Source organism: Cupressus sempervirens, chromosome 8 (assembly GCF_028749045.1).
Source record: "Cupressus sempervirens isolate cs-2001-9-10 chromosome 8, ASM2874904v1, whole genome shotgun sequence".
NCBI lineage: Eukaryota > Viridiplantae > Streptophyta > Pinopsida > Cupressales > Cupressaceae > Cupressus > Cupressus sempervirens.
The window spans coordinates 682,596,365-682,623,281 of NC_143125.1; the positions used below are offsets into that span (position 1 = coordinate 682,596,365).

At 36.8% G+C, this 26,917-nt stretch overlaps 1 pseudogene across 1 annotated transcript in view; it reads right to left on the reverse strand.

The window, feature by feature from the left end:
* Positions 1-10,133: 10,133 nt before the first annotated feature.
* Positions 10,134-26,917, reverse strand: part of LOC149544298 (protein NRT1/ PTR FAMILY 8.1-like) — a 153,714-nt pseudogene continuing 136,930 nt past the window's right edge. Inside the window, exon 5 of the transcript XR_016355766.1 lies at positions 10,134-11,168. The product of XR_016355766.1 is annotated as a protein NRT1/ PTR FAMILY 8.1-like (transcript). The remainder of the gene's footprint in view (positions 11,169-26,917) is intronic.

Sequence of the window (26,917 nt, forward strand, 5' to 3'; positions counted from 1 at the left end):
TGAATTCACAAAAATAACACACTCCAACATGATTTACTACACTCAGAATCAAAGCACTAATAACATTTATTATTGCATCAAAATATCAGCCTATAGTACATATTACATTCATGTATTTATAAAAACCTATCTCCTCCTTTTGTGTTAGGAGTGAGAGCTCTTCTAATGCAAACACTATGCTAATAACTAATAAAATAAAGCTAATTGTATACAAATTGACTTTGGGACTTTGAAAAATGCAAGCTTGGCCTTCTATAGGTGTTTTTGGGAGTTGAATTGTCGTAAAAACAAGTTTCTGATGCATGGAATGCTCAAAAATAGCAACTAACACTTAACTATCGGTACATTGCTTCATCTTCAAAATTGTTGGTGCACCTCTTGATTTGGCGCACCTTCTAAAAAGCACACCTAAAATTTCACCTCTATGAATAGCCCAAAATTGATAGAATTTTTCTAATTCCACAAATTTATGAGTGAAAATTTTTCTAACTCTACAATTTTCTAGGGGTGAGAAATTTTCTAACTCCACAATTTTCTAAGGGTGATATTTTTCAAGTCCACAATTCTTCAAGAGTGAATTTTTTTAACTACACAATTCTCCAAAGGTGCGGAATTTTCTAACTCCACAATTTTCCAATAGTGAGATTTTTTCTAACTCTAGAATTTTCCAAGAGAGAGAACTTTTAAACTCCACAATTTTTCAAAGATGAAATTTTTTCTAACTCCACAATTTTCCAAGGGTGAGAATTTTTCTAACTCCATAATTTTTCAAGAATGAGAATATTTCTAACTCCATAATTTTCCAAGAGAGGATTTTTCTAACTCCACAATTTTTAGTTTCCGTCATCTAGGTCTTGTTAACCTTTAACCAAAATGGTGTGTGGATGTTACCCTTTGAACTTTTGGATAGCAGAGGTGATTTCTTTAGGAGCTAACAAGTCTAAAGCTTCATACTTTTCCCTCACTTCCCTATGGAAATCATGAAGTGTGACTTCTTGGGCATTCCTTAGAACTTGAAAGTCATGGGTTTGAGTGTAATCTTAGATGTTGCAAAAGATGAGGAAGCCATGGTAATGTTGGGGATTTTGGGGGCCTCTAGATGTTTTAGATATGTGTGTCTACACACATTTAGAGAGAATTCATTCACCAAATCTTCAAATTGCACATAGGTGCACCTTCAGGGAAATGCACAAGGTGCTCAATTTACCCAAAAATCAAAGTTCTCAATTTTGAGAATAGTTTATGGGTTTTTCTCAAATGGGTTTTAGACTACTAGTGTATTTATTTCTAATATTTTTGATGATTTAGGCCCATTTTTGCACCTTGCACCCCTATGCACTTATGCATCTTCAAAACTTGTAAAATTGTGCACCTCCATGCCTTAGCATCTTTGGGACCTTGGGCATCTTCAAGACTTTAGAATTGCACACCTGCGCACCTTTGCACATGTGCACCTTGCACCTTTAGGGAAGTGCACAAGTTGCTCAATTCACAAAAAAATCAAAGTTCCCAATTTTGAACAGGTTCTGGGAGCACTCTTGTGTACTTATTCCCAATCTTTATAGTCAAACATTGTCATAGACTAGAACTCCTATCTGAAATCTCAAGGCACGTGTGTTCAATATGCACATACAATATCGTGGTAATTTTTTGTGCTATGGATGATGAGGATACCATGATGACCTCTACAAAAGATAAACATCAGTAAACTGGTGCTAGGGGTTAAAAATATCTTTTATTGACTAGAATCCTAAACCCAAACTACAAAATTTCCACTCCCTGAGGCACCTTATAAGATACCCTAATCTAAGGAACGAGCTTCTCTGAGCCCAAAAAAAGGGGTCCCTGTTTACAAAGTCAAAAATGGGGCATATGTTGTGGAACGACAACAGGTTGAAACCTAGCGAAAGTGAAGAGAAATAGCTAAAGATCTGGTGAAAAGGACTACCAAAGCCTTTGTGCAAATAGTGGATCTTTTGGAAGTACTTGCTACCTAATTTTGTTGGGTTCCTTTATGGAAGTGTGTTGTATAGCATTGCAACACACTCCCATTTGTGTTTGATTATAAGATGTATTTGTTGCTAAGTGTATGGAAGTTGCATTTTTTTCCATGGGCTTTGTGTCTTGGCACATTATATCCTTGCATTCTCATCAATTCCTGGATAGTAGCAAGAGATAAGATGGTTGCATAGGTGCGAGCATAAGACAAAATATATATTCACTCTCAAAACCATAGATATAGAATATACATAACTCAAATGCCTAGATCGATAATGCAGGGACATACCTATTGGTCGAAACTAGGTGTGCTTAACCCTTTCTCCTACCCACAACTAAGATAGAATGAAGTGATGAGTTTCAATTTTCTCTTTTTTGTTTATATCCATGTTGGTCAAATTTTTGACATTAAACTTAAGTTATGTCACAATTTTGAAAACAAATCTAAATGACGTCAAAATTTCAACCTTTTTGGTACATAAACAAAAAAAAAAGTAAATTCACAAGCCAAAATGGCCTTTAGTTGAAAATCAAGGGAAAATGTACTACTGTAGGACAAAACTGCAGATACATAGTATGAATTATGTTTCAACATCATGGACATTCACTTGTGTTAACTGTTTGGTTTATAAGTAGATGGTCCAAAATTGCAAAGCATCTTCCAGGAAGAATAGACAATGAAATAAAGAACTTCTAGAGAACCCGGGTGAAGAAAGTCCATGCCCACTACATAGTCATCAACAACAACACCTACTCAATCCATTTTGTCATGTCCGACCCTACAGTCAATACACCAGGAATCCAAGAACACAAAGGAGGAGACTTCCATTGTAATGGAATCACTAGAAATTATGAACATGAAGAGGAGAAATGGAAATCTCCCATGGTCGACACAACCCATGAAGCAAATATAATAGATGACGATTTCAGAGACTTTGAGCCAAAAGTAGTAAATAATTGTAATTCAGGCATGTTAGCCATTAATTCATCAAAGTTAGATTTCTCTCCACTGATTATAGACACTACAACATTTGATGTGGAAATTGATTGGCCTTATGTAATGAAAAACCTATGGTGGATTGATAACATGAGCATTGCGGCTTATTGGTGATAAAATTGTTGTTCTCTTGTCAATTTAAATAACTCAAGCTCCAGCTATTCATTCATTGTGATGTTTCAATGAGCTTTTTAGTCATTGGAGATCAAGCTCCATCTATTCATTCATTGAATGTCAAGTTAGAAACCAATTTGAGCATGGCTTTTCCATCTTGATTGAAAGGAAAAAGGCTTGTGGGAGTAGTGAGTGATAATTTACAACAAATCATTGCTTTTGGAGTGATAATTTAGGACAAATCAAATAGACAAAAATTTCCAAGTGTAAATGATAATGTTTAATCCTCTAATGAGATTCTTATGACAATGACTTCCTTTTTATCATGATCATAGAGAAGTTGTGGCTCTAAAAATCACAGAACCATCTAGTGAATTTGATTGGTTGTTTAAAAATGAAAAAATAGTCTAACCAAAGCCTAATAGTGAATGAAATATCAAATTGGAGGTGATTTCCAAACTAACATGGACGAAGATTTTACAAGAGTTGTGACATCGACAATGTTTCCGCAATATTGCTACAATTAAGAATCAACAAGTGAAAAAATTTATACTTATACCCAATTTGAGTCTTATGGAAATCAACCTCATAAATGAAATTAACACATTTACAATTTTTAGTTCAATATTCCACTTGCACATAATTAATTGAATCAATATCATAAAGAGATAAGTGTCATTAAGAATTTAGTTGATATTATATTTGTATATGATTGTACCAAGATTGTCTAGTGTTTCTTAAGAGAATGAATTTATATTTGGATAATATGTTTCAATCAGAAATCAAATTAACTCCATTAGAAGAACATTTTAATAAAAATTTAAGTTGAGGGTACAAATCTTTTCAATATCTTAAGTGAGTTCTCAAAAAAATTCTTATAAAGGTGAGATAATCAATATCTTAGGGAAATAGTTTCTTGGAAATAAATGGTAAAGATGCTGATTTAGACATGAAACTACTGGAAAATAGCCACAATGTTGTAGAATATCTAAAAGTGATAAAAAAGTGAACTATCAGTTAGTTGATTTTGAAAAAGAAGAGTTTACAGAGACATTTGTAAATTTCACTAATGAACAATGAATTGTAACTCATGAAGAACATATTCTAACACGAATAGATTAGAATAAGAATTTTCTTGATGAATGTTTTGATTATATTTATAACAACCAATAAGTTAAATCATAAATATTGAATAGCTATGGTGGCACTATCAATTTACTTAATTATCCATAGTTTGTGGAAAATTAACCTTACGTTTAATATCGCTGGTTTTAGACTTGGAGGTTACACAATCTGTGAGAAAAATTTAAACCCTTGCCAAGCATTTCAATGTGACTCGTAGAGAGACATTCAAATTGTCATGTCAAATCCCCATAATTTTTAAGGGGTATCGCTTCAAACCACAAAAATGGAGATATAAGGTATTCTTGCTTGTCTCTTGATGTTCCAATTGTTGGTTCAATTAAAATCATAGTTAGAAGGGTAGTTCCTTCTTTAGGGGTCTATTCTAGACCTATTCAAGCCAAGTGAGAGTTTCATGATTGGACAATCAAACTAATGTTTCATGTCTTGTAACTTTGCAAAAAGGGTTGCATGAAGGAGTGTATTGAGTTTATCTAGAAACATCTTAGGGTCCTTTGGAGAATGTTGGAAAAAAGTTGAAATTTTTGATTTCATGACTAGAAAGAACTAGTGTCAAGTAGAGCATTCAAAATGTTGGGCATGAGTAGAACCTAATCAAAGGGGTTGAATGGTACTATGGATGTCAGAGGAACATATTCCAAGGTCCAATCACTTGTTTGTTTGAATAGGTGAAGGTGGATAGTTTAGGACATCTCAACGAAGGCAATGAATCCATGCAAACTGCAACAATATGTGAATATTGATGCAAGGAGGGGTTATGGGGATGAGTTAGAGATAGGCTGATGACCTTGAGAAGGTGCCATTGAAGGTTTATTGGAAGTGCTTTCAATCAAGGAGGCAGAGAACTTGTTTAAGTTAAAATATTGCATTGAAGGATTGTTCAAGCTAGTGGAATCAGACCTCTGCATCAATAATTGGGATGTAAGGGAGTGCAAGGGAACTTAACAAGTTAATATATGTAACCATTTAGCTTTGAAACCTAGCTTCTTTCCACGCGAGATATCAATCAATGTTATTAAATTCCACAATTAATTTGATTTTTAGTAATTTTCTATTTTAAGTGTGTGCTAAATTTCTAGCATCAACATTTCTATATATTCTATAGCTATAAAACAAAGTACAAAATAAAGTACAAGGGAATGATATGTTTGGGAAAAACACCTTAGGGTGTTCTAGATCAAGAAAGTCTACATGGAGAACTCTCTCCACGAAGACTAAATCTTTATGATCCTCAAACTAACAAACAAGAGCCAAAAGAATGCACAAGAATCAAAATCTATTTAGTGAATTGCAAGTAGTAGGGCAATTCAAATTACTAAAATAAGCTAAAGTCCAAGACAAGATATTTCTCACCAATTCAATGGTATACTCTATGCACTATTTCACCTTCTAGAAGCTAACAATCATGAACTTATCCTTGGTACTCTTCTTTTCCTTGGGATAATCTGGTTGTTACACAAACTTCACAATTGCAGAGCAACTTAACAATGAGATAGAATGATTACCCAATGCAAGTATGGAATCTTTGGGAGCAAGAACGCCATTAGGAGGTGGCATGAAACAACTCTTTCGAGCATCAGAAAATCTACAAATCCAAATTGATTAAAGAAGTAACTAGATAAAGGAAATGGGGAATCAACAACTTAAATTTTACTTGGGAGAGCAGGTAATTGCTAATATTTGTAGATGTTGAGTTTCTAAGGATCATTGCAAATGTAATAGCACTGTTGTCATCGGTCTGTATTTTCCAAATGCATTGATCTCTTTGTATGAGGAATAAATCAAGAAGAGACATGTCCCTTCATGGGACATGTCTATTCATTAAGATAATTAATATAATAGCAAACTTAAGTGTGTGTGTGTGTGTGTGTGTGTGTGTGTGTGTGTGTGTGTGTGTGTACTTGATCTCACAGGTTTATCCTACTAAAGCTACCAAAACATCAACACTCCCTCTTAGCTAGGGAGGATAAACATATGATGGTATATTAACTCAATGTAATATATGAATAACTTTGATCAAAAGATATTCAACATTTTGATATCTCATTTGATATCATGAGTCTTGGTCTCCCAAATATCAACGATATTCACCAAATACTCTTTGAGTAGTGGTCTCCAGAATGAGATGCAAGATATTCACCAAGTACTGTGAGTAATGACCTCCAAAATATCAAGTTGTATGATATTCACCACATACTCTATGTAATGGCCTCTAGAACATCAAATTCGCATAACATTCACCATATACTCAAAATGTTTATAAGATATGTGCACACGCATTCTCATAATACTTACCATACAAACATCCACATTGAAAAATTATAATCTATTATGATCTACATAGACATCGTAAGATATCCATCATAATAGAAAAATCAAGTTATTGTAAGATCGTCATCTTTCAATAACTTTTACAAATACAAGTGATAATCATTTGGAAGTCGTCACTTCCTCATGATGTACATCGGAGGTAGGCCCCTTAGAATCACATATTCACGAGGTATGAATCACAGTCTTCTTGATTGTGACAATTTAAAGATCATCGGGGAATCCATTTCATCATGGTTTACTCCCTCTGAATCAATATGATCAAGATCACCAAAGGTTGACTAAATCATATCCTCTATTTCGCTCCCTCTCTTTCAAGGTTGCCCATAATGAAATGTCAAGCTCTCTCTAAATCTCAATCTCAATCTCCCTCTACCTGGAATAACATTCTCAGAGGAAAAGATCAAGGCATATACTTCTTATAGTATTTACTGAAATACCAAAAGTTATTTTACACAATGATAATATCATTCCAATAAAATATAGATAATATCTAATTGAAATATATGCTATGAACATATATATACATATATTCAATCTCCATAATATATTTTAATCTAACTTAAAACATATTATTTGATATTTAATATCACTCTATCTAATATGTAATATCATTAATGTTATCATAACCTAATTTCAATATTTATATATACTTACCATATGCAAGTAACAATAACAATAATGTGAAAAAGGAAATTTAAAATAGTATAACTCTTATACCTATCAATATCTAAAATCACGACTACTCACCTTTTCCTTGGGATGATGTGAGCCCCATCGATTCTCTTCTTAACAATTAATAGTTATGTGCCCAACTAACTCTAGATGCCAAGGTTGTTTGACGATGGATCCTTGTCGGCGATTAATATCCCAATGGATCTATTAATGTCTTGTCTCCTCCTTAAAAGTTGAGGTGCCCTTCTATCTGTATGATCTTTATGTTCAAACTCCAATGTCTTTACTGACCACAAGTTTCCTTACGTCATTCACTATTTGCCCATTCTCCATAGATACTTTCATAGGGTCACTTCTAAATCACTATCCCTAACTGCCCTTGTTACGTGGCAGTGTTTTTATATTAAACCAAATGTTAATCATTCATATATGTTGAAGGGTGTTAGAACCATTGTATATGTTTTTGGTTTATAGGCGTTACTATTTGCAAGCTCGAGACTCCCTCTCTAGCGGTCAAATCATGACTGAAAATGTGGAAGATATAGTCTTTACTCACACTCTTTCCAGTTCTAAGAGTATTGTGTCTACATTATTACAATCCCTATTTGAAAGGGAAATATGGTGTCTTGGGTGATCTAAATTTTGAAAAGCATCCACACCTATGAGTTCCTTTATCACAAGTAAGTTGGTGAATTCTTGAACTAAGACATGGTGCATCACTGAATGAGAAAGTCGACAATGCAAGCCATTTCGAGATGGAGAAGGTGAACCATATCATCTTCACAGGGGCAGAGCCACTAGGGGGTTGAAGCCTCATCAGATCCATGTCAAACACTTCAATCGTCTACTCCTTTCGCACTACTGACTACATCCATCTCGGCAAGTCCATGCCCTCTCCGTCTCCTATTCCTATGGATGTGGCAGTCATGGTGGGTGCCTTCCCTGTGAGCATCTCCAAAAGAAACACCTCGAAGCTGCACACATTTGCCTCTTGATATACTCTCCCCCTCTCAATAATCACTTTTGGAGCTTCGTACCCTCCAATGAGACTCGAATTCACCATCTAGGCCAACCAGAAATCAAACACATAAGCATCATAATCTTCTATTATGAGTACGTTGGAAGATTTGATGTTGCCACAACTCATCTTGTTGCCTTGTCTGTGCAGATATTGAATACCCATCGTTGTCCCAAGAGCTATATACATTCAACAATATACGAGGCAATGAATCATCGTTTGTGTCTGAAGATTATCATTAATCTTTCTTCTTGTTAAGTATGTTGATCCCTTATTATTCATTTCCGATATTCTTTTGTTTTTGGGTTCTCTTTCTAATCTAGTTTTACATATGCAGCCCTACTCTGATACTATGTTGAGTTTCTAAGGATCGTTGCAAATGTAATAGCACTGCTATCATCGGTCTATATTTTCCAAATGCACTGATCTCTTTGTATGAGGAATAAATCAAGAAGAGACATGTCCCTTCATGGGACATGAATAGAGGGACATGTCTATTCATTAAGATAATTAATATAATAGCAAACTTAAGTGTGTTTATATATATATATATAAACTTGATCTCACAGGTTTATCCTACTAAAGCTACCAAAACATCAACAATAGAGATTTAATGTTGTGGCATTGGTAAACAATTACTCCTATTCTAATTAGAAAAAGAATAAATATAATAAGCTTTTTGAAAATGCACTTACGAATACTTGCAATTACATGATAAGCAAGAGGGTTTGCCCTCCCCTCTAGAAATATTACTCCTGATTATTATTATTATTATTGTAGTGACTCACTATCTAGCCCCTTGGGGACAGTGAGAAACATGTTTACTAAAAAAGGAGCTCTCAGAGATATTCCTAAAACCCTAGCAACAAAATTTCAATAGTAACTAGCATGAGGACAAGGACAAAATTCAGGGCAAAAAATGGTACCAATTCATATAGCTACATGAATTTCATCAAACAATATATAAACATTTCAAGCTTGTTGAAAGCATACTTCGACACATGCAACTAAACAAACCCTCTCGCCTGCACGCAATTTGAAAATAAAGTGATTTTCATTTCCTTTTTTTGTTTATATCCCGCATTCGTTGAAATTTCAACGATCAACAATATATAAACATTTCAAGCTTGTTGAAAGCATACTTGATGCATGCAGCTGAACAAACCCTCCCACCTGCGTGCAATCTACCCAAGTGAAAATAAAGTAAGTTTCATTTCCTTTTTTTTTTGTTTATATCCCCCATTCGTTGAAATTTCAACGATCAAATTTTAGTTTGGTGGAAATTTTGACTAGTTGGGATCATAAACCAAAAAAAATGATTTGAACAAACAAAATTGGCCTAAGGTCAAAAATAGAAGTCAAATGTATTAGTGGTATATAGTCAAAACAACAATATTGAATTATTGTAATTACATCAATCATTAAGATTATACAAAGCATTAAACCCACAAAAAAAAAATTGGAAAATGATTATACCCAAACTTTAAATGAATGGCTTGAGATGATACTAATCCTCATACTCGTAATGGGTCATATCCATTTTGATACATTAAATCCTAAGAATGAATACGACTTGAGATGAGCATAATCCTTATTCTCTTAATGGGTGCTCCCTCAATAAATCCTGACTCGAAGATACATGAAACTCTTTGATCGCACAATTATAATTTGAAGTATGATAAAATAATAAAATAAAATAAATGGATAGAATCATAGAATTGGGACATTTATTTGTAAAAGAGGGGGTTGCTATATTCAATCAATAACACCCCTGCTATAACCAATTATTATATCTCCATATGCAATTCGAATCTGTCAAATCAGTCGGGTAAGAAAGACAACCATTTAGATGAATCCAAATTTTGCCAAAACCATCATTTGATTGGTAATATATTAATCTTTATCTAAAACAAAAAATATTAAAAGGACTTGTTAAAAATCTTGTTGCCAATTCAAAAGATATTTGCTGCATTTGCTTTGTTCCAATTAAAGTAAATATTTTGGCAACCATCTCGTGGGACATTAGGTTGCTAATGTGCCTTCTGAATGCCCTGGTTGCTTATGTGAACAGCTCCAATAGTCCTCTTATACACGTACCAATGTGCAATAAGTAGATAGATTACAAAATTTAGGAAACTAAGAATGGCAAGAAGCCAGAAGAAGTAATCAATATGCCCATAGTTCAAGTTATCAGGAATCCACCCTCGCTCTCCATTCCTTGTTGTAATGTGAGTAACAATGGTAACAAGTACAGTGCTAAGGTAACTCCCTAATGCTTGCGTGGCAAGTGCCAGTGCACTACACAAACTTCTCATGGAATCAGGTGCCTGATCATAAAAGAACTCTAGTTGTCCTATGTAAGTGAAAATTTCAGCAGCACCAATTAAAATGTACTGAGGAATCTGCCAAAAAATGCTCATGGGTATGTATGATCGTTCATAGTAGTTATGCTCCGACACAATCATAAGTCTCTTGATCTCCACAAATGCTGCAACAACCATGGCAAATATAGAAATGACCAACCCAATTCCCATACGTTGGAGATGGGTAAATCCCATTTGGTGCCCAGTGTGTTTACGTGCAAATGGAACTATGAGAAAATCGTAAACTGGAACCCAGAATATGACACTAAGAATATCAAATATAGTTAAAGATGCTGGTGGAATTTTGAAATGGGAGCCGATTCCAACATCCATGGTATTTCCTTGTTCCACAAACAGTGTACACATTTGACTGTAAACAGTGGTAAATATAATAACACTGGCCAAAATTGGAAAAAATCGGATAATTGCTTTCAACTCCTCCACTTGAGTCACAGCGCAAAGTCTCCATGGGTTGATATTACCCACTCCACATTTTTCAGTTTCCGTTTGTGTTGCAGCTTTGTCCAGAAACCTGTGCTTATATAAGATGTATTAATTATCATTACCACTAGTAAAACATATGCTAGTAATTATAAACTTGCATTACAACTGTACCATATTAATTTACATTCCAAATAATAAAGATTTACCACAGAGTGAAAAATATAAAACTAGTTGGAGCAGCAATGTTCAAACACAGTTAGAGTATATCCATTTGCTTTGAACAGTTTTACTTAAGCTACATCTCTATACAAATTGCAGAAAAACAGCAGCTTCACCAGTCTTAATAAAGGGAGTAACTGGCTCATTAGTCATTACTATATATAAATGTTTGTGTTACGCTCAGCTCTCTATTACTTTGATAATGGATCATGGAGTGTGATCTGAAATATTGATGTGAAGACTCTTACACAATCAAATTCAGAAACAATACAACAGCAGTGTAAATTGTGAAAAAAATTCAAATCATTGATAAATAGCAATGCTATGTCAAATTTAGATCAATGAACACCAAATTTTCAACGTAAATTCTTTAAAATAGTAATATAATTTCTTTGTCAAGTATGTTTTCCACTAAGATTGTGGCAGTGCTGGCTTAAACAAGGAAGAATAAATTGGACGCAGCTATCCTCCATCCAAAATGTACAGTAGACCAATTTTCAAAAAATTGAAAACATCATGGATTTTTCTAAAAATTACAGCGTTTGATCTTTATGATCTGCATAGTTTGTAGTCAAAAACAACAAAAAATTTGGAAAAAATCCACTACATTTTCGTGAATCTGGACAAAAAAGAGTTTGACTTTGTTTTGTCTTTAGTGCATTTTGGATGGAGATTAGCCTGTCCCGAAGATATTAGCCTTTATTGCTTGGTATGGGAAGCATAAAAAAGGTAACTAGTGTCACATCTGCTAATTTATTTTTACTAAGAAAAACCATCCTTACAAGAATTACTTTGGTTGGCAATTACTATGTAGTTTTGTAAAATTAAATGGTCCATACCAATTGAGATGTGAGGGAAGCAATGCAGGTACGCAGGAAGGCTAGGGCAAGGGCAGTAGGTAGGAGTGCAGGCCTGCATGCTTGCAGAAGGTTTGGACTTCTACAGGTACTGGAGCTGCTGATTCTTGTGAGATGGGTAAAGTTTTGGCGATGAAGACCCAGGATATAATGATGGTTTGGATTTTGATGCAGAGCCTCCTGAATTCAAACAAAACTCCTTAAGATCCTGATGATTCAAATAATTTTCCATCATCTAGAGGCACATTTCATCTCATAACAACAAACAATCAATAGGATCCATTGATCCAATCAATGTCTCATCTATTCAACTAGCCTTCATTAAGGAACCATAACATATGTGATAGGTTCATCATTCCCATCAAGAGAAACATATTGTATATCTCATCAAATCAAGTGTTCAATCAGGACTAATCCAAAACCTTCAAGGTTCATTCATCATCCAATGAATCAAAACAACATTCCATTCAAGGCCTTTTTTCATCAACTTCAATCAATCAACATTAGGAACTACTCCTTTATCAAGGCTGTTCAACATCATCATTCAAAATTCCAACTCAATGGTTTTAATGAACAATCAGCTCAATAGCACCATTACCTGTACCAAACATTCACATCATCCTGCACAAAACAAGTACATCAGTCCTCTGTCATCATATCCTGCAACATCAATTCATTAGTCCTTTCATCTATTCACCAACCTTTCACATTCTCTTAGCACTTATCCAATCGATTCAATAACCTCACTGTTTTAACCATTTGTCTGATTATTGCCAACAACTACTACTTGATGATTCCTTGGCATTAAAACAATTTGTTCTCTACACTATTGATCTGCCAACAATTACTGATTAAAGGTCAGACTGTCCCTATATGGTCTTTGCTGTCAGAACAGATTGCACTTTTATTGCATCAAACAACTAATGATCTTCCAAGCATCTTGTCCTTTCTTCCTATGCTATGATGTCAAACAAGGTTTGATCAAATCAGTTAGCAAATTAAAAATGAGAACTGTTCATAAACCTGACTCTCATACCATTGACAGTTTTAACTGTACTTGCAGAATTAACACAATCAGACTTTAGTTCTCAGCGAATCAGGCTTCAATATAGGTTCCAAACGTTTATTTGCATTGTCTTGGCCTTATTTCCCAATCCAAAGAAATGCACTTTAGCAACAAACACTTTAGTTTACTGTCGAAATACACTTTTTCGGCTTCCTGATTATTTTTCTGCTAGGGCATCAAAATGCTCTCACGTGCCAACATCAATAATAACGAAACCAATTGCATTTGAAAGCCTAATGAGTCTTCTTTAGAATAAGCCAAGATTTAGATTTTTTCAAAGGTAAAGCCACAAGATATTTGCAAACTCTCCCAAGTACCTCTGTTACTGAGGGTTTTAGAAACATTTTATTGAAAACCTACTTGATCTCTTACTGGAAGTCACGGTCAGATGTAAAAGTAGGTTTAAATGAAACAGAATCACTATCCTTCTTATCCAAATCGAATTCAAGCATGAATTAATCCATTCAATATATAACAAAAGCATGAAAAACAGTGAAAACGTGGATGTTCATAAAACTATCAACATTTCAACTCACAAACTGCAAACCCTTTATTGATTTTTCAAAAGGTAATACATTACAATGGTGTCTTGAAGTATCTTCTTCCTTGTTACACATGGACAGACCATCTCCTTGCATGTTCAAACTCCAATCTGCCCATATTCCTAACTATCTTCTCTCTCCAGAGATGACAGTTAGAGGCTACTTGATAATACTGTTAGAACATTCCCTCTAACTTGACACAATGCTTTGCCACGAGCATTCTTGATGTTTTATAATGACTTTTGGCAGTTTACAACTGCTCAACTACCCTTTGGCCGATTAACTTCATTAAAACTTTTGGTTGAACATTTGCAACTTTTGCAAAGTAGCACAGTTACATTTTATGCAAGTTTTTGTATTTTTGGCAAAATGACTTCAAAATTAATTAAGACCCTTTCAAACACCTCTAAATGGACTATAGAATATTTTTACGCCAGTTTTACCCTTCCCTGTGTTCATTTACATCATATTGACTATTTGATCAATCTAGGTCCTGAACGGACAACTTAGGACATCTTTTACAAATGTATTATATCTCTGATTCAATGGACAGAAAATGGCTTAAATATATCATGAGGGACTCAAATAGAGTCAAGATGATCATTTATAAGTTATAACCTTTATCCTCCTGGTGTGCTTGTGCCTTAGGTGCTTCTGCACCAGATTTGTGAAGGTATTTGTAGCTTTCGCGATGAAGACGTGGGAGATGATGAGGGTTTTGCTGTGGTGGATCTGGCTGTTGGCTCCTCTTTTTCTGATGGGGTTTCTGAAGCTTTGGAGGCCCTGTGGAGGTCTTCTTGGAATAAGGCGGCTCTTGATTTGTTAGAAGATTTTTCTTCCCATCTGTCTTCTCCTAGTTTCTCCGTTTTTGATGGGCTTAATGTGTTTAAAGAGGATGACAAACTCCTTATGGACATCTTCTTGGAAGCGCATTGCAAAATAAGAGGGCTTTGAGTTCAGATCTGGAAGCCTTTGATGTAGGTAAGTTTCGGGGTTGAAAAAGGGATTTGTTTCACCTTGCTTAGGAGACTTTCCTTTTAAACTGAAGCACAATTCAGTGCATAGGTCTATTCCCTCCCCTTCTTCTCTGGAAGAAAATTGGTCTCTGTCTTTGTTGGTGGAGGATGAGGCAGTTTGTCATCCTCCTTACACCCCATTTTTTTCTGGGAATGCTTTGAAGAACAGTGTTGGGGCTGCTCTAGGGTGATTGCTCTTCTCCTAGCAGGGACAAGTTGAATATTGCTGAACCTGAGGATGTTTCTCCTTCTACTTCAGCTTTGGAGCAAATGTCCACTCTTTAAGATGGAGGGATGGTGGTTGCTTCTCCTCCTCTTGCTGCTGTTGTTCCTTCCCCAAAGAATTTGAAGGAACCCTATGCTATGGTGACTAATGCAGCTGCTAAGGATGCCTTGTCCCTGACATTTTTTTGGGACAAACTTTTGGTTCTAGTTTGCTTGAGCCTTCTGAGGTAATGCATGAAGGACAAATTGGATTCATTGTTCATAATTCTCTTCTTGATGAGTTAGTGCCTTGGTCAAGGAATTCTCTTGTTGGGAGGTTTTGGGGTAATCACCCCAATATCTATATTGTGTCTAGATGGGTTCTTTGGACAAGGAAGGTTGGTGGACAGGTTGAGGTAACTACAATGTTGAATGGTTTATTTCTTCTTTCCTCTTCCTGTGTAGAGGATTGTTTTAGGATTCATCATGATTGCCCCTGGATTTCGGGCATGAATGGGCTTTGTATTCAAAGTTGGTATCCTGTTTTCAACCATCTAAAGGAATCTCTCAAGTTTCCTGTCTCGGTTTGTTAGCCAGGTTCTTCATTGTTTTCAAAAAAAGATGCTATTGTGAAAACACAACTAAGAAAATAGAGATGCTATTGTGAATGTACGGTTAAGGAAACAAAGTAAAGCTTGACAAAGATCAAATTACCTCCTGTTGTCAGATATACATATTCTGCTGTTTGCTTTGAATATGTATTCACTACAGATGGTTGACTTTTCAAGAGGACATGCCCATTTATATGAGCACATTATCTATGTATATCTATGAGTATCAGGAAAAGTCTATCTATCAAAATCTCAACCTTGATGAAATTAGAAATAGAAATCAGGTATGCCACAAATCGCAAACTGAATGAAACAGCGGTCAGTTTTGTTGACTGGGTGCTCCACATCAGGTATAAATAGTCAATATCAATTTTTATGCATGTCAACTTTATAATAGTTGGTGGGGTTGGACAAAGCATTTCGTTTCTTTCAAACAAGAAAACAAGGAACAATGTATGCTTTGAAATAAGAAATGATATGAAGATTGTGAATGAAAGGATGATGTTATTGACTAACATGAAGGGAAGTTTCAAAGATATTGATTTAATATTGTCTAACATATCTGCCATTTACAAGAAAAGTATTGGGAGAGAGGAGACCACACACAAGAAATTTGTTGTGACCTTTTCACACATCGCCCTGTTGTAAATAGGGATTCCCTCTTTTTGTTGAATAAGCCATGTCTTTTTGGAGTCAATGTTGTCCCCTAATCCATAAACTATTTTGGTGAAATTGGCTAGGTCTAGGATTGAAATGTTGTCTTTGATCCCTAGAATGGAAACTGTATGAAAAACAGTGAATTAGGTCAAGAATGAATGTGAATTAGGTCAGAAAGAAAGCCTGGGAAATTTTGAATGTTTGGCCATGCTAGCTATTTTTGGAAACTAATATTTTTAGTATGCTTCACAGCATCTCGGAATGACCTTATTTTGAGTTTGGAAGTACTCACTATTTTTTAGAGATGTCTAAATTTATTTTTAGTAAGTTCCATTGTGTTCCAGTTTTTCTTAATTTTGAATTTAAACAAACTTATAGTAAGTCGACTTTTGGCAGGTCAAATGAGCACTGGCTAAGGAGGAGAAAGAGTATCCAGGTCTATATTTGAAAATTTGATCAGATGATGCAGTTGGTCTAGAAAGCACCAAGTGTAAAAAAGCACTCTAAAAGTGGAAAGCTAATAAAATCACTAAGTTTGAAGAAAAATCGTGAAAAAATCACTTCAAAGAGAAAAGGGGCATGAAGATTCACTAAGAAAGAAGATTTTTTTAATTGTGAGGTACCTTCAAGGTGTACTTGCTCTGCCTTTGATTCTCAACACTATGTTTACAGCCAACAATGTTGCTTGAGCTTCAACATCATTATTCATGCCATTTGTTAATCTCTCTGTTTCAATTGTCAAGATACTACCATCAAAATCTCAAGCAACACATCCATCCCTTGACGGTCTGGGGTTACCATTGGATCCCCCATCAAATTGACCTTGATCCACCCCGTCTCCAAAGTCATCCCAATGACCTCATCTCTTTTGTTTGCAGTGGATTAGCCCTAGGAAGCCCATTAACAAGCCATCATGCTTCCTGTTATTATTTATTTGCAAGGAGCACACAAAGTTCATATTTATGCCTCATGACTTCGAATTGAAGGTGAATCAGGTATTACATTTTCAAATGAATTTTGCTGAAGCATTTCAAACCCCTAACAGATAATTTGGGGCATTTGGAAATGGTTTCAAGAATAAATTAGCAACATGAACTAAAAAGCATATCAACATAGTTGGAGATAAACTTCAATTTATTGGATAAGTCGTAAGTCTCCAAAAGATTCAGGAGATTCCATCACAAGAAGCATTGAGAAATTTGTCTATGCAATCTAAAATATAAGTTTGTTAGGCATCCGTCTTTACAAGTTTGTCTGTGCAATCTGAGATGCTTCTGAACAAGCAGCGGGATAACAGGGATAAAGACAAGATTTTCAGAATCAAAATGCATATAAAGAAGGGTCAGATACTTCTCAGATTGTCAGCAGAATTCAGTGATAAACTCTTTTTTTGCAGATCGGATCAGACAGAGAAAAGACACATCTGACAGTTGTACAAGGAAAGGAACATATTGTAAATGAGATTTCAGAAAAAGATGACGAGGCCAAGTGTCAACTTAAGAGTTAGATTTAGGGTTTATTCTTTTTCCTTTATCTTCTATTTTTCTCTGTGTTTTGGGATTCCATTTCACTATATTGTATCCTGTTCTGAATTCTAAATGTAAGGCACTCATACATTGAGGATGAATTTTATGCAAGATTTAGCAACATTTTAGGGTTTTTCGATGTAAATACCTCACATATGTAAATTGTTTTCTGAGTAATATCTTCTTGATCAAATTGAATACAAGCACAAGGTGTTGTTTTTCTGTAACTATCTCTTTTAATTTTTGAGTGTTTCAAGTAAGAGGATCAAGGATTCTTTTGCAACATTCCAAGAATGCATTATTCACTTATTTCTTTCTTTCAAGGAGTGGATTAAAAATGTTTAAGTGGAAATGAGAAACAGATATTGGCTTGTGGATTTGAAAGTAGAGTTATAAAAAACTAGTTGTTCGTAGTCCATTGACAAGTAGTGATATGTGCATGCCTTTTGAATACAAATTTGTGGTTAAGGTCTCCAAAATTCCCTAAATCAAGGATATAATGAAAGAGCCCTGATGGATCTCTTCTTCTGATCTGCTGTAATTTTACTATTTTTTAATTTGTTTTCCTTGTTTAATAATATTTTCTTGTAGAGCTAGACAGAAGTTGCAGAAGGGTTTGAGTGTTTTATGTTTTTGATGATTTTGCAATGAGTAATAACAAAAGTACAATAACCTGAACCAGTTCTGAAAATATATTTCAAATACAGCCAAAGTAATTTCGCTTCAAGTAGATTTTTAAATATAAAACCTAGTTTGTAACTGGATGAAGATTTACAATAATATCCAGATGAATACAACCAAGGATAAACCCAACCTGGAGGCATGAAGAAGAAATATGAACCCAGAAAGAAGATACAGCTAGATTCCAGCTCTCCAATGTTGCACGTTGGATAGAATATGGCTGCTAGGTGTTGCCGTACAGCTGCAAAGTGCCCACACGTGGATAGAATGTCCAAATCCCAGCTGAAACTCTGATTCAATATTGTGTTTCCAAGAAGAAACAATGCACAATCTCCAAGACGCCTCTGACTGCAACAAATCCAAAACACTGTTTTGGGGGCTACGTCCCAAATAGGCAAAGCAAGTGAAGTTGGCGTCCCAAGTGCTGAAAGCTCAATCAGAGCCCAAATCGCAAATCCAAGATGTAATATGTCAATTATAAATTAGAACTTTCTCTTTACCTCCTTACAACCCACCATACTTAGCTCAAACCCTAAAAATGTCTCCATGTGGCGTTGGGTTATAAAATAATATATTTCTCATTTTTTAAGTGGTCAAGTATCCAGAAATTGACCTTTTTCCCAATAGAAAGAAATCCGTTCACTGAAATGCTCTGAGTCAAAAGAGAAATATTTAGAAAAGTTCAAGACCTTTCCAACGAGCTATTACACCAAGAGATAATCATACAGATGAGGCCAAAAAATCCCTTATTACTCCAAAATGGCCATAAATTAAAATGCTAACTTAGGAGAATATTTAAATATATTAAAATATTTCCCAAATAGCGAACTAATAGCCCAAAACACCTCTACAAGGTGAAACTGATCTCGTCACCTCCTGTGATTGATGCCGGATAATCTGAAACAACTAACAGTCTCATCCCTCAAAAATAGGGATACTCCTAAAAAATAGGAATGTCTCTAAATCTCTCAAAACTGAAACCATAGAATGATCTCGTAGAGACTCAAGAATGTAACCCATCTCCATCTCCTAAAACGTAAGAAACTCCTCCTACAATTAAGGAACTACTCTCAATTGCTCTCCTACTATATGAAACTCCAGATCTGAACACTGTGTACCCTGATTGAGTTCCTAAACACCACTGCCAACCTACGAGACTCTAATGATAGGCCAACTCTATCATCTCTGATGTCCACTCTAGAAAGGGGACATGACATATAACCAAACTGTTACAGACCACACATATGTTTATCGTGGGGTAAATAGATCAATGCACACAGACAATAGATAAGAACAACAGAACTCCTATTATTTGCATATGCCAAGACATTACATTATGCTTATGATGATTGCAATGATTTCCCACAGTGTACATATACTGTTCTATAAAACCTTCCCGAAGGGGTCCATCGGCTACATAACAATTATCGACGACATCAATTCGTCAGCTACACAATATCTACCGACGACATCAACCCATTGGTTACATAATATCTACTAACGATGTCAACCCATCGGCTACACAATATCTACCGACAACATCATCCCCCCGAAAAAAAAAGTCATCTCCAGACGACAAATACAAAATATCCGAGACAAATTAACAAACAAAATACATTAATTGACTAACTACAACAAGATAGATTTGTTTCTGTCACACCACTTTCACATTCATTCCATGCCTACATCAAACTGGTCTCTAAACCACGTTGCATCTATAGCCTCTGCTAACACAATACTGTCTCCTTAATCAAGCTAACCTTAATAGCCACTGGTGCTACTTTCTTTGCTTCCAACTCTTGGGTACCCTGAGCCAAGTGTCGCTACACTGCCTTCAACTAGATGATCAGCTCCTCTCGAGCTCTCTATGCATCCACCAAGATAGCTTCATGTCCAACACCTACTTCAAGTGCCTCAAAGCGTATGACCTCTCTCGAAAGGCTTGCTCCGTTGATCTTTCCACCTCTAGCACACTATGCCTGCAACAGCTCCAAGTCTCATCAACTTGTCACACTTCCCACGACTGATAATTGAACCACAGGGTTGAAGGGCAACACTCTCAAAGCCACACAAAACTCCATGGAACACACCATTTTCATGATTTTCTTCTGATCCCACACTCTTTCTGCCAACCACTTGCCTTCTCTACCAATTCATGCCTTTCCCTTCCCGTCCGCATCATACATTATTCATTCTGAACATTTTTTAGTTGCGTCTTCTTCTTTTTTTTGGCTCGTCCACTGTTGTGCCTCTTCCATCTGTTCTGCCTCCCTATAATGTAGGGTTCCTACTTTGTCTCCCGTGGTAAAGGTTCTGACAATGTCCTCTTAGCTGTCCAGAACTTTCCTGAAAATATTCTTTCCTTAATACTTTTCTTTCTCCTATAGCGAACAATGGCAGCCCAATTACCCATAGAATTCTTCACCCGAATCGCGAATACCTACGGGACTTCAAAACACCTATGCTAGCCAATTGCGCCACAACCCCACGGAGATTTTAACAAGTCAAGCCACCGACATGGAAAGCACATCCCACGGAGATTAAAAATGCAGTTCGCGGAAGGTTGAAACGTAAGCCACCAAATTTGAAGGCACAGCCCGCGGGAATTAAATTACATTTGCGGAATCTTATACCCAGTCCGTGAGAAGAGATAAGCTGCGGAGGAAGAGACAAGCCGCGGGCTTTTCAAGGCAAAATTGTGGGAGGAAATAAGCTCCAAATACCTTGTCCGTGGGGAAGAAAAAGTTTAAGCCGCGGGAAAGAAAAAGTTTAAGCCAACCAAGAGAAGACATCAATGGAGTATCATGTCCGTGGAAAGGGTATCCGCGGAACATTCCGCAGAACACACTGTCCGCAAGACAAGTGTCCGTGGCCATCCTTCATTTTTTTAATTTTTATTTTTTGCTTTCTTTTTTTTTCTTTTTTTCCTTTTTTTTTAATTTTTTTTTTTCCAAACATATACATCTAATTCTCCCTCCGAGTTTCATCCTTCTCCGACAATGAGGGGATCATTCTGGCATGGTACATCTTCAGCTTTGACCCGTTGACTGCCTCCGATATTGCTTGTCCGTCTAATGTCCACAACTTTACTGCTCCATTGTCATCTACTTCCCGAATTTGGTATGGCCCGACCCATTTAACTTTAAATTTGCCTGGTTTGATTTCGTTCCGTCCATCATACTCCAAGACCAACTGTCTCGGTTGAAACTTATTCAATTTCAAATGCTTCTCATGCCCTATCTTCCACCTGTTTTGTGTCACCTCCATGGCCCATTGTGCTTGCAATCGCTTCTCCTCGAGTTTGTTCAAATTATACAACCTTTCCCTCATGCTTTCCATGTCACGTACCATGAATTCTGTCGGCTACCATTCTTTGCTGTCAATAGCTGTATTCTTGATTTTATAACTTTCACTCTACACTACTGAAATTCTTATTAAACCTTTCCTCTTTGTTTCCTGTGCAAACTGTATGATGTGTTTTCCTTGCTGTCAGCACCTTTCTACTATATCAGTGGTTCGGTGTAACATTTTCTTTCCACGCAGTCCATTCATTGTGTTCCGTATAGTGGAATCTTTCCTTTTTCTAGGTTCGTACAGTATGTTCTTCCCTTCAACTTCAGCCTAAACCGCCCTTCCTTCTTCCACTTCTCTATATTCCTTTGGACATTCATTTCCCTCTTTTTTCTCACCTTCGTCTACCCTTAACATATTACAGCTCGGAAAGAGTTTGTAATCCTCCATCTGCCAATGAAAAAGGTTGTTCATCGAATCCAAATCACGGTCTGTCGATCCACCTTCCAACCGTAGGACTCCTTCCTCATTGGGTTCCAATCACTGCTTTCCTCATCCTCTTCTTCAGAATCAAATGATACGGCTTCTTCACCCACCATTTGTGTGTGTAAGTCAATAGTGAATCGATGTCCCCTGCTTTCCATTGATAGTGTATTCTTCTTCCAATCATGCTTAACCCTTGCTTGTACAAACCATCCTCGGCCTAGAATGGCGTCATATCCTCTCCTCTTTAGCGGGATGATGACGAAATCGAGTAGAAATGGTTGTGTTCCAATTGTCACTGGTTGTGCCATTAGGACGCCGAGAGGTTTAATGCCATGTTGGTCCGCTGTTAGCAACTGGAATGTAGGTGGCCACAACGTTGGTTGTCCCAACCTCTTCTAGGTATCCTCCTGTAACACATTCACGCTGGACCCTCCATCTACAATTGTCTGTTAGAACCGTTCCTAGAATTCCCATCTCGACGACTGTCGGATGCCATCCGGATGTTAGGGCTAGTAGCATTGGATCCTCCGTACTTGCTCTACTTTATTTCTCCTTTCCTTGTTCTCCTAGTAATTTAACATTTGGAGCAATGTTTGTGAGTGTTGATCGAAGCTGAGGCATTGTGAGAAGTAGGTCATTTATTTTGACGGGTACCTCAGTTTGTAATATCTAGCGTATGATGTTTTGTTCCACACAGTTCCTTGCTAAGGTACCTGTGGTATCCCTCAAATGTGATTTCTCCGCCTGTGTCGCTTTCTCAATCTCCGTCTACGCTTCCTCCAGTCTTGTCTTTTCTTCCATTGGGTCGAGGTATAGTTTTGTTTGCTTTCATGTGATTACCAACACCTCCTCTTCGTATGTCCCGATGGTGATCAAATTCACTCCTGATTTCGGGCACTTAGCATCCTCATGATCTCCAAGACGACACCATTTGCATAACAACTTTGGTGCATTTTCTGTTGTACAGCCTTAGGCAAAGTGGCCCCACAAATTGCATGCACGGCATTGTTCCATCAAGTGGCCATTCGCATCGTACTGAATTCAGTTGCGGCTCCTATTATTATTGTTGGCATTGTTGTTGCTTTGACCTCACCTATTATTTTTGTACCCTCTCAACGTGGCACCTTCATTGCTGGTGTTTTCACTCCCTCGTGCTACGAAAGCCTCCTGTGTGAGAAGTACTTGCTGAGGTCCTCTTGTTTTCATATTGAAGGGGCATTCTTTTAAGGAATTTCTCATAATTTGGCAGATCTCACAAAATTGGTTCTTTGGATAGGATCCCTTCGTGTGACCTTTTGTCTCACATTCTGTGCACCAGAGGTCGTTTCCTTTCGTCTCTTTCTACATGTTCTTAAATTCTTTCATCATTCGAATCATATTCTTCTGAAGAGCTCGGACCTTCTTGTTGCCCTTTTCGTCATCACTACTCTCTTCTTCCAAAGACGCATCATCATCTAACTCGGATGAGCAGTCTCTTCTTCTTTTTTGTTTTTTGCTCACTTTCTAAGTTCATCGCCTGATTGTATGCTACAGTGTATGACGATGGCGGCACGATCCTCATCTTCTTTCGTAATTTCGGGCGTAGTGCTTCAATGAACCATCTCTTTTGCACCTCATCCGCTAGCTTACTTTTCATCTTGTTTATTAAGTCTTTTAATTTTCTAGCATATACTCAAACTGTTTCATTTTTGCCTTGCTTCGTGTTGTGTATCTCTACTACGATCTCATTGTCGTCGAGCAGCTGTTGAAATTCGGTGGTAAATTCCTTTTTAACGTTGTCCCAATTGGTTAATTTTTGAGGATCTGTATCGACAAACCAATCAATTGCTACTCCCCTTAGGGTTGTCGAAAATTGTCAGACCCATTCGTTTGTATCTGTTATGCCATTCGCCCTCCAAATTATTTTGCATGTTTTACAGTTTTGGATCAGATCGGTTGTTCCATCACCATCAAACTTGGGCAACTTCTCTTTTGGTCTTGCCATTATCACTTGATTTTGTGCACGGGCGTCGTTCGATCCTGCAACACTGGCGTTGTTTTATACTTCCACACTGGTGCTTTGCACTCCCACACCATGGCTTTGCACTTCCACGCCGGCGCTCTACGCTTCCACACTGTCATTGTTTTGTACAGGTGTCTTATTTGCAACAGCTGTGAACTTTGGTGAAGAAGGATCTTCTGAAGTTGTCCCCTCCTGAAGTGTATCGCGAACGAAGAGTTCACTCCAAGCTCGTGCTCCCTTGGCACTCCCAGTCGTGCAAGTTAATTCCCTTCTGTCTGGATTCTGTTCCCTCGGCGAATACAAGTTCAAAAATTCCTCCCTTGCTTCTTCCACCAATTCCACCCGTTGTCAAGTCTCTTTCAACAATTCCTCGATTGTTCAACATCCGTTGGCAACCTGCTAAAACCTCTGTCTGCGCTTGGCCTGCTGCGCCAAAATTAAATTCCCTTGAGCTATGTGTATTTCATCTTTGTCCTTCAACTTATTCTTATTTTTGTTTAACTGATTCGGCATTAGTCTTCATTCTTCAGCCTTTGTTCCAGGTCCATTGGGCAACGGCACCAAATGTTTATCGTAGGGTAAATAGATCAACGCACATAGACAAAAGATAAGAATAATAGAACTCCTATTATTCACATATGTCAAGACATTACATTATGCTTATGATGATTACAATGATTTCCCACAGTGTGCATATACCGTTTCGAAGAACCTTCCTGAAGTGGTCCATCGGCTACATAACAATTACCGACGACATCAATCCGTTGGCTACACAATATCTACCGACGACGTCAACTCGTCAGCTACACAATATCTACTGACGACAAAGACATTACATTATGCTTATGATGATTACAATGATTTCCCATGGTGTAAATATACCGCTCTAAAGAACCTTCTCGAAGGGGTCCGTCAACTACATAACAATTACCGACGACATCAATCTGTCGACTACACAATATCTACCAACGACATCAACCCATTGGCTACACTATCTGCCAACGACATCAACCCGTTGGCTACACAATATCTACCAATGACAACATATGCTTGATTGTATGCATCGAGAACTTATTTCTGTATAATACCTATCAGGAAAGAATTGTTAGAGTAAATAATTATTTATTAATTATTTATTCTTTTACTTAAGTTTACTTAGGTTAATGCATTTATTTATTAGTTGTAGTCTAGGAGTTGTTGACAACATGGGAGTTTGTTCCTATCTATGTCATACTTATATCCTCACCTTCATCAAGGATATTCCACCTTTTGTGGACGTATGCTTAGTTGTCAACCTTATCTTCTACCACTTTCCAGCTTGTTCTACAAGCTTCCTTGAGGCCTTTAAATTCGGTCTCTCTCATTGTAAATTAATAACATTTTCACATAGCAATTTCATTTTCTTATTGTGAAATATCTTTTCTCACTTTGTTGAATTGCTCCAAGCTCTTGTTCCTTCTTCTTTGGTTTCTCTTCAGCAAGCTAATTGCATGCATGTGATCTTGGTGCACTGTGAAGTTGGATTTCATCAACTTCTACATGGTATCAAAGCCTCCCTGTTGCTTTTTGGTTTGAAGAATTTTTGAAGCCGCAATTCGAAGACACAAACCCTAGTTTGCTTGTGATTATTTTCTTCAATCGAGAGGAAGAGCATTTTTTCAATATTTGGAGAAAAAGGAGAAAGAGGGTTTGACAAAACAGATCTGACATTTTTTGGGCTTTTTTCTTTATTTTTGGAGGTGCGATGGCAGCGATTCAGAAAAAATAACTACAGAGGTGATTTTCAAACAGCGTTATCTCTCTCATACGAACTCGTTTTTTAGAGCAATTTTTTTTGTTTTGGGGTAGAATTTCATAATCTACACATTGGTGCAGGAAGTTTGATATCTTTGTTCCTCAATTTTTCTGCAACTCAAAAATCTCATTTTTTGCACCTTCAAAGGCTTCATTCGGGCTCATATGGACACATATTTCAATGCTATTTTTTTAAAAGTGCATGATTTATTGTCTACTTTCCAGATCTAGAATCAGTTTGGAGTAATATTGAGCTCCTAATTTTGGTATTGAAGTAGAGGCTTCATTTTCCTCTCTCTCTACATCCGGAATCCAGGTTCTTTTCTCAGTTTTTGTGCTTTCTATAGTTGTTTCCTTTGGTATTTGAGGGATATCTTTATCAATTGTGGGTGGGTGGGGGGGGGGGGGGGGGGGGGGGGGCTATATTTTTCTTTTCTATAATAAATAAGACCCTTCTGCTTCCGTCTTCTTCTCTCAATGTCAGATCCATCTATGACCTAGCTCACGCCGCACAACTATCACACTTGGAAGGCACAAATGACTAGGCTTCTCATGTCAAGAGGCTTATGATCATGTTTGGATGAGAACCAACCTGCTCTAACGCACCCTTTTGAGGTTCTTTAGCACAGGAATAAAATGGATGAGGCCATGGGATTGACTGCACTGAACATCTCAGATAGTCTTCTGTTTCACTTAGATGGTTTGACCACTCCACAGGCTATTTGGATGAAATTCCATTCTTTTTTTGGCACAGTGAATGAATTCCAGGCATTGCAACTTGATGCAGAGTTGACTTCTTTGACACCTGACAGCTTTCCCACCATTGAGGACTTCTTGATGAAGTTCAAATCTTTGCATACACTTTTGCAGGGATGTGGGAAAACC